Raw genomic sequence first — 8218 nt, 5'->3', positions numbered from 1 at the left:
ATTCTACAAATCCATCCATGGGTTGCATCCAATGGTGGTTTCTAATGAATCCACGTGGATTAAAAACAACCAAATCCGTTTGCGGATTTTATACAGTAAAATGGATTTTGTGTTTAAAATGCGAAAAAATCCGGGAGACTGATTTCGGAGGATTCACCCATCTCTAAAACGGAACTGTTAACAGTACTCTACTGTTTTAATGCTTAGTTACACTAATAATAAACTTATCTAGTGTTAAAAAGTAAACCTTAATTGCGGAAGAAAAGTTGGACCTAGCTGAACCATTAAACAACAATCAGGCATTAACCTGCTGTGATTGACTGGACTTTTAATTAAGTGTGCTCTGCCTCTGGCCCTCATACTGCATGTTACTGGGGTCATAGTATATTAACATGAATATATAGCTGCAGTTATTATTATTAATATTACTGTGAAAAATAACGTTCATTTTCTTTTAGGTTCACTCACATTTTGGGAACATTGAAATAGTTATGACTCTGACTTATCTATGTGCTAATAACACGCTATTTTTCTTAATGACGGCTGTGAAACTAACACCAAAGTATATCAGGTTAATGAGTCAAAAGAGGTGCTTTACTTCATGCTCAACTATAAGATTCTGTCGGGATTAACAGTTTATTCACAAATTCATGTTAATTAGGGTTTTTACACTTTCATCCATAAAGAATTATATCAGCTCTGAAAGGCTTGAATGGTTTTGACATTAATTGGTAAATCAGATTATTAAACTACTTCATACTGTAATTCTTTTAGCTACACTTTCTAATACCATAAAATGTGGCAAAGCAGGAAAAATGTACCTCGAATCATTGACGCCAAGAGAAACATCATAAATATACTTCATCTTTAATCATTGCATTGATTTAACTCCTTTATATACAGTAGGTATTCTTGATACAAAGCCTTCTACTGACATGCCGTACACTGATATTTGTATTTAGCAAAACAGAATTAGTTGGGCTCAAACTGCCCCTATAATAGTTACATAGTTACTTTGTATATGAGGTTGAAAAAAGACGCACGTCCATCAAGTTCAACCTATGCTAAATTTTGACAACAGATACTTAATCCTATATCTATACCTACTTATTGATCCAGGGGAAGGCAAACAAAAAACTCCAGTGTTATATCATCCAATGATATCTCATAAGGGTAGAAAAAAATGGAAAGGAAAAAACCGAAGCACAGCATGCAAAAATGAACTGGTAGAGTCAAAGACCAAAATTAAAGATTTATTAAATTGCAGGGCTGTTACTGCTCTTTCCCTCCTCCTCCCTTTTGCTCTCATCATTTCAATCTGGTAACTGTGAGTAAATGCTGCAACATGATGGTGCTATGACGGATTAGCCAGTTGCCTTTGAACTTATTGCTTTAATATACATGCTATTACTCAACAGGGGATGTGAGGAGCGGCAACATATATATCACATAGGTGTTATTGATATATTCTACACATTGTACATGCATTAGAAGGATCTCCAGCAACAATATACATTACTATATGTTTTTTCATTGAGCGCCGATTTTTTGAGGGCTGGCAACATTCCTGAGAGATGTTTTGATATGTCATAAGGGGAACATTAATTCCTTCCTGACCCCAACAATTGGCAATCGGATTAATCCCTTCCCATGTTTACTTATTTGGTATAACCCTGTATACATTCCCTTTCTAAAAAGATGTCCAACCTTTTTTTGAACAAATTTATTGTATCTGCCATCATAGTCTCCATCGGTAATGAATTCCACATTTTGACTGCCCTTGCTGTAAAGAACCCTTTCCATTGTTGCTGATGAAATCTCCTTTCGTCTAACCTAAAGGGATGCCCCCAAGTTCTTTGTATTGCCCTTGAGATGAATAGTTCATTTGAAAGCTCCTTGTATTGTCCCCGAATATATTTGTATATAGTTATCATATCCCCTCTTAGACGCCTCTTTTCTAATGTAAATAAATCTAATTTAGCTAGCCTCTCCTCATAAGTCCATCTCTTTTATAAATTTGGTGGCTCTTCTCTGCACTCTCTCTAGTTCCATAATGTCTTTTCTAAGGAGTGGTACCCCAAACTGTACTCCATATTCAAGAAGTGATTTTACTAATGCTTTGTAAAGGGGCATAATTATGATTACTTCCCTTCCATCCATGCCCGTTTGATGCAAGATAAGATCTTGTTTGCCTTTGCAGCTACTGCATGACTTTGGGCACTATTGTTAAGCCTGCTGTCTATAAGCACTCCTAAATCCTTCTCCATCAAGGATTCCCCCAATTTATCCCCATTTAATTGGTAAATTGCCAGTTTATTCTTGCAAATCAAATGCATAACCTTACAATCATCTGTATTAAACCTCATCTGCCATTTACCTGCACACGTTTCCAGTCTCTCCAAGTCCTTCTGGAGAGAAATTACATTGTGCTCTGATTCTAGTACCTTACACAATTTAGTATCATCAGCAAAGATGGAGACCATCACAGATCACTGTTACCCAAATGTTCCAGGGCTTGAATATTTTTTATTACTTCTACATTGTTTGATATGACCAAATCCAGTATTGACCCTCTCCTGGTTGGTTCCTCAATAATTTAGGTCATATAATTATCTTTAAGCACCCCAAAAAAACTGTTTCCCTTTGTTGTAATGCTAATCTCATTGCCCCAGTCTATGTCTGGATAATTAAAGTCACCCATTATGCAAACATGACCCAGTTTTGATGTCTTCTCCATTTTCAAAAGTAATTTAGCTTCCTCAATCTCACAGATATTTGGTAGTTTATAGCATATCCCTACAAACATTTTCTTTAGACTTTTACCTCCACTGCTAGTTTCTATCCACAAGGTCTCTACATTTTCATCATTCCCTTCATAAACATCTTCTCTTATAATAGGTTTTAGATCCAGTTTAACATATACACATACTCCACCTCTTCTTCTACAGTATTTGCTCGATAACTGCCCAGGCAGGAGTTTCATCCCACCATGTTTCAGTAATGCAGCCTCTCCAATGTGTGACCTGCCTACCTCAAGTGGGGGAAGGCACTCAAGAAGGTGGGCGGTGTCTGCCCTTAAGTACAGCCAGAAGAGGGCACCAGGTCTGTCCCAGGATTGGGCAATCTCAAACCTGCTGTACCCACCTCCTCTGACACTCAGGGGCAGCACCAGTGAAGGGGGAAAACTACATGATGACTACTGGCAGGCCTGCTGTTGCAGGGCTTACTGCCAGGAGAAGGGCAGAATAGTAGTCAGGGATGACCCTGCTATATAAAATAAAGCATTAATTTAAGGAAGTCCGTAAAATACCTTTTGGATTTGGACTACTATAATCTAATCCTCTTTGTTCTATCTTTTTTCCATTACTAACATGGCTGCCCTTTAAATAGAATAAGTGGTCAATTATTGCTCCAATACTCTTCTATAAATGCAAATCCAAATAAATGGTCATAAGAGCTGTGACCCGAGGTACTCCTGAAGATCTCACTACAAGGTTAGGAAGTTATTTCTGATTTGATAGTATACGAATTTGCAAAACAAAGAGAGAAGCAAGCAGATAAAGAGACAGCAAGAGGAACAGAGAGAAAAGAGTGAGCAAGACAAAGGAAGATATTGAGGCAGCAAGTGTCTTCTGCCATAACAGACCTTCCTGCACAGAAGACACCAAGTGAATGAGCCAGAAGGTAACCTTTAGTGCTAGAAGATTTTTTAAAGTGTAGTACTGCTTAGTAAAAATGGCCCAGAATTAGAGACAGATGTATTATTTTGGCCCAGAAAGAGAACCTCCTTTTCAATATGATGAGAAGCAGGGGCCATGAAGTAAAAATGCTTAAGAGAAAAGTAAAAGCTGTTGGTCAGCGTAGTGATGCCGGTGCAGAAGCACGCTGGTGGGAACCCTCAAACATCACTAGAATATAGTTAAACGGAACCCTGCTGCACTCGGAAAACTTTATATAGCCAGGAAGGCATTTCAATCATTTTGATTCTGCAAATACAGTATAAGCACAGCTTTTCGGGGGAGTCCCTTCATCAGGCCCCAATTCACTATATCGAGAAGAGAAGAGTTCAGTTCTATTCAAATGAATGGGAACACAAGCTTCTTTAGCACCAGCGTGTGGCTTTATAGCACAATGGACAAGGACCAAATAAAGAGATACAGAATAAGAAAACAAGCTCTCAAACAGTATATAAGTTTGGAATGAGAAAGGCCAAATCAGTAATTTTCACACATGGGCACACACTTCTTTCACAAAGGGCACACACAGTATGCACTGATTCAAAAGCATGTGTCAGGAAAAAGCAGGATTATTAGTAGACTTTCTTTAAGGAGAAAGGAAAGCTTGATCAAATATATTATCATTTAGCCATGGAAAGACCACAGCAGTCTTGGTTATCTGCCGAGATACCATCAAAAAGAGAAAGCAAGTAAATCAATTTCAATTACAATTCTCAATTGCTATGCTTAAGAAAATTCATTGCACATCCACAAATTAGTATTGGTATATATCCTGATAAATCAATTATGAAAAAGCAATGCATTGTAGACGGCAAAAGCAAGATAATTATCCTTATATAGCCCTGGTCCCCTTACCAGTGCGGATCCCCGGCTATGGGACGCTTCCCTGCGCTCTCCCTGGCGTAAGGGCAGGTGCTGCGCGGTTAGTTAGGGTGGTGCTGCGAGATAGCCAGCAGCAGGAGGCGCAGGGAGGCTCCGTCGGTTCTCCACTGGTTGGTGCTGCCATCGGAGCGGGCGCTGCCATGTTGGAGTTGACTGTGCGTGCGCGAACGCTTGCGCAAGTGTGGACGGTTGCGGAGGCCATCTTAGAGGTGGCAGAGCAAGCGCAGGAGAAGGCAGAGAGGCAGGAAGGCCCTCTAGAGGTTGCGCATGCGCAGGGAAGTGGCGCGGCGGCCATTAGGATAGCACAGGCTCAGACAGGAAAAGGTAGGTGGCCATTACAGATGTGGCCATGCGGTCTCCATAGGCAGGAGCCTTCTGGGGAACTACACTTCCCAGGAGGCATAGCAGCAGGCAGTCATGTGCTTGAGCTTAGCCAATAGGGCTGAGGGATTCTCCTGTAAAGGGGAGGATCTAGATAGGGATATTAGCAAGCTGGCAGGAAAGAAGTCAGTAGGTGTGCAGGGTCAGGGACCCATGCACTAGGCCAGAGACCCTCTCCAGGCCCCAGATAGACCTGAGTCACCAGTGAGCTGCTGCAGGTAGGGACAGACCCAGATAGGGAGGCTGTCACTTTAGCTGAGCAGGATAGCTAGTTGCAACAGTGTTGTGTGCAGTGCAGCCAGAGTAGTGGGCTTTGACTGTGTCAGTGAAAGGCCCCTCATAGGAAGAAGTGGGGGTTGCTTTCTAAGTTATACAGTGTGTGTTATATCACCAGTGCCAGTTGCATGTGGTGAGCTGCCAGAGTCTGGGATCAGACAGAATCTACAGCAAGAGATCTTCTGCATGCAGGGACTAGGCTAGAGGTATATCCCCAGGGCCCAGTTAGTCCCCTGAGACACTGTAGAGGAATAACTGTATGTTATAGGGACTGCCTTAAGTCAGGGACTCCTTTACCATACTCAGAGAGAAAGAGGAATTTTGCATGACAGTGCCTGACTGTCAGTACAGCGTGTAGCATGAAGAGTGCCTGACTCCATAGCAGAGACTGTGGTAAAGGATCATTCCGGCTGGAGATCCCTCCCTGGAGGAGTCAGAGGGTGTAATCATTTCTGCAAGGAGCAGCGCACCGCGGCATGGGACCAAGTTGCGGAGTTGCTGACTTCAAAGGATTTTCCTGATCAGGACTGATCAGGGAGGTAGTATATATTAAGTGCACCACCGGGCCCCAACACAGGGAAGCGCTATCCCTCACACTCACACTCTCTTTATTGTTGTGGACACTCAAGGGATATGTGCCCAAGCACATTATTATTAAAGGGACTGAGGGTGATGTGATGATGGACATGTGGGCTGAGGGGATGGTATGCATTCAGGGTGATGCAATGTTATTCATATGATGTATTGGTGTTATGTAAAGAGAGTTTCATTGAAGTTATCGTTCATGCTCAGTAAATACTGTTTATTCACATTGTGTGTATTTATTGTATGGTTGTTATGGTGAGGGCACACTCCCACCACGTTGGGATCCCTCATCAATGGAGGCGCTGCACCGAGTGTAAGTACACCCCAGGCTCCCAGTGGCGGAGGCTCAGGACTCAGGTTAGCCTCACAGGTGAACGCAGCATCAGTAGTACCGTACCCCAGGGGTACACCCGCTACACTTATATGGTATAATATACAATAAACATAATACTCAAAGTACCTTAGAAGGAGAGAAAGGTGTAGGTATAACCAAGCATGGGTTAAAACCCACTGCAGTATGGTTCAGCTTAATGTGATTTTTTTTAGACGTGTGCAGAAGTTACACCTTTTTAGTCATGTACTGTGATAAAGGGTCTTTGGTGAACCAAAAAGTAAGACCTAAAATATTGTCAGGAGATACAGATGGCTGGTTATAAAGCACCAACACCTTTAGCATTTTTGCACTATGAAGAAAACAATTTTTCTTCATAATGGCAAAAAAAAGAATGCTGCTTTTTTCAAATCACACTAAATGGGAAAATTATTTATTATAGTTCCTTTTTCTTAGATAGTAAAAAAATAAATAGTATTTTACTCCAACTCATCACTGTCACATATTTAGGCTCATATTTAATAAGCGCAGTCATTACATAGGAAACCTTTCAGTGCCACAAGCAATTTTGCAGCACTTACATTAGACTGTAAGTTGTTTTGGGCAGGGTCTCATTTTGTACTATGTTATCATTCATCTATTATGATTATTTCCATTATTTGTTCTTTATTCCTAAAATAAAAAAAAACCTTCCCTTTTGTGTTTTTAATGATTTTTTACTATTAAACATTATTATGCTACGGATGTTTTGCACTCTATTTTCTGTTGTTTATATTGCTTCTACTGTACAGTATCTAGTGAGATTGGAATCCCTCCATTTGAAAGCTGCACATAATAATAATAACTTTATTTCACATAGCGCTTTTCTCCCATTGGGAATCTAAGCGCTTCACAATTACAGTACAGTGCGTGATATGTACTGTAGCACATAGCAGTTTTTACAAACATTGCCCAGTTGACATTATAATCTATGATTTTGGTGCCACAGGGATATTAAGTGACAGTTGGCCCTGCTTCACACTCAGTGTCATTGTTATCAAAATCAGTGGGGCCTATTCTAGTAGCTTCAATAACATTGTTGAAAGCAAAAAAGACGGTGCAAAACAGCGCTACAAAACATAAACCCCTATGAGACAATTAATAGAAATTGGCAGCCAGACAACAGCTGACTGTACAGTCAGTAACACATGTAAAAGGAAAAAAGACAATGTCGGCGCCAAACAATAATAATAATAAATCAAACCATATAATGAATTGTCCAAATCAAAGTCCTTGGATGACAAAGGTGGGTAGGCAATTGCAAACTCTCTCCAGGACGTGATGTGATATATGAAAAACAAAAAGAAATAATTATAGTGCAGTATGCCAGTATATAGACATAAAAACATATAACACTAACAACATAGAACATACAAGACAGACTAACAACAACAACAACAGGCCAGACTAAAATTAATAAAAAAGCTATTTATTATCAACTAATGCTGGACTCTGGATGTGGCTGTCACACACCAATCCGGGGGGGGGGGGATAATCAATAACATTGTTGCCATCTCGGCCGATGAGGCATGACCCGATCGAAAGGTTTGTAATTTGTGTTATCACGGTATTCAGAAAGAATCAGAAAGCATTACCTCAAGTCACAAACAGTGAGGTAGGAAAATGCCAATACCGCTCGGTGTAGCAGTGACCTTATCTCAGCCTGTGTCTAAGTTTTCCCCTGAGTCATCTTCTCGCAGTCTGTAAGAGCTGAACAGAGAGAGATGCATCTCCCTGCCCAGCTCTTACAGGTGATAACACTGTTTTTATTTAAATTTTAATAACCGAGTATTATAGCCGTGGGTCTCAGGAGCAGAATCGCATTAATTCAGGTCCGGGGACACCCTGCTTCACAAGATACAGGCCCCGGTATGGGGTTACCGGTATCTCCTATGAGTTTCAATATCCCTGTCACGTGATGCGGGAGATTTAAACATTGCAAGGATAATAGAACACGGAGTGTTATCAAAAATGGCGCTTATACCCT

Source organism: Ascaphus truei, chromosome 2, assembly GCF_040206685.1.
Source record: "Ascaphus truei isolate aAscTru1 chromosome 2, aAscTru1.hap1, whole genome shotgun sequence".
In the NCBI taxonomy this organism is placed as follows: Eukaryota; Metazoa; Chordata; class Amphibia; order Anura; family Ascaphidae; genus Ascaphus; species Ascaphus truei.
This window is presented reverse-complemented; position numbering follows the sequence as displayed.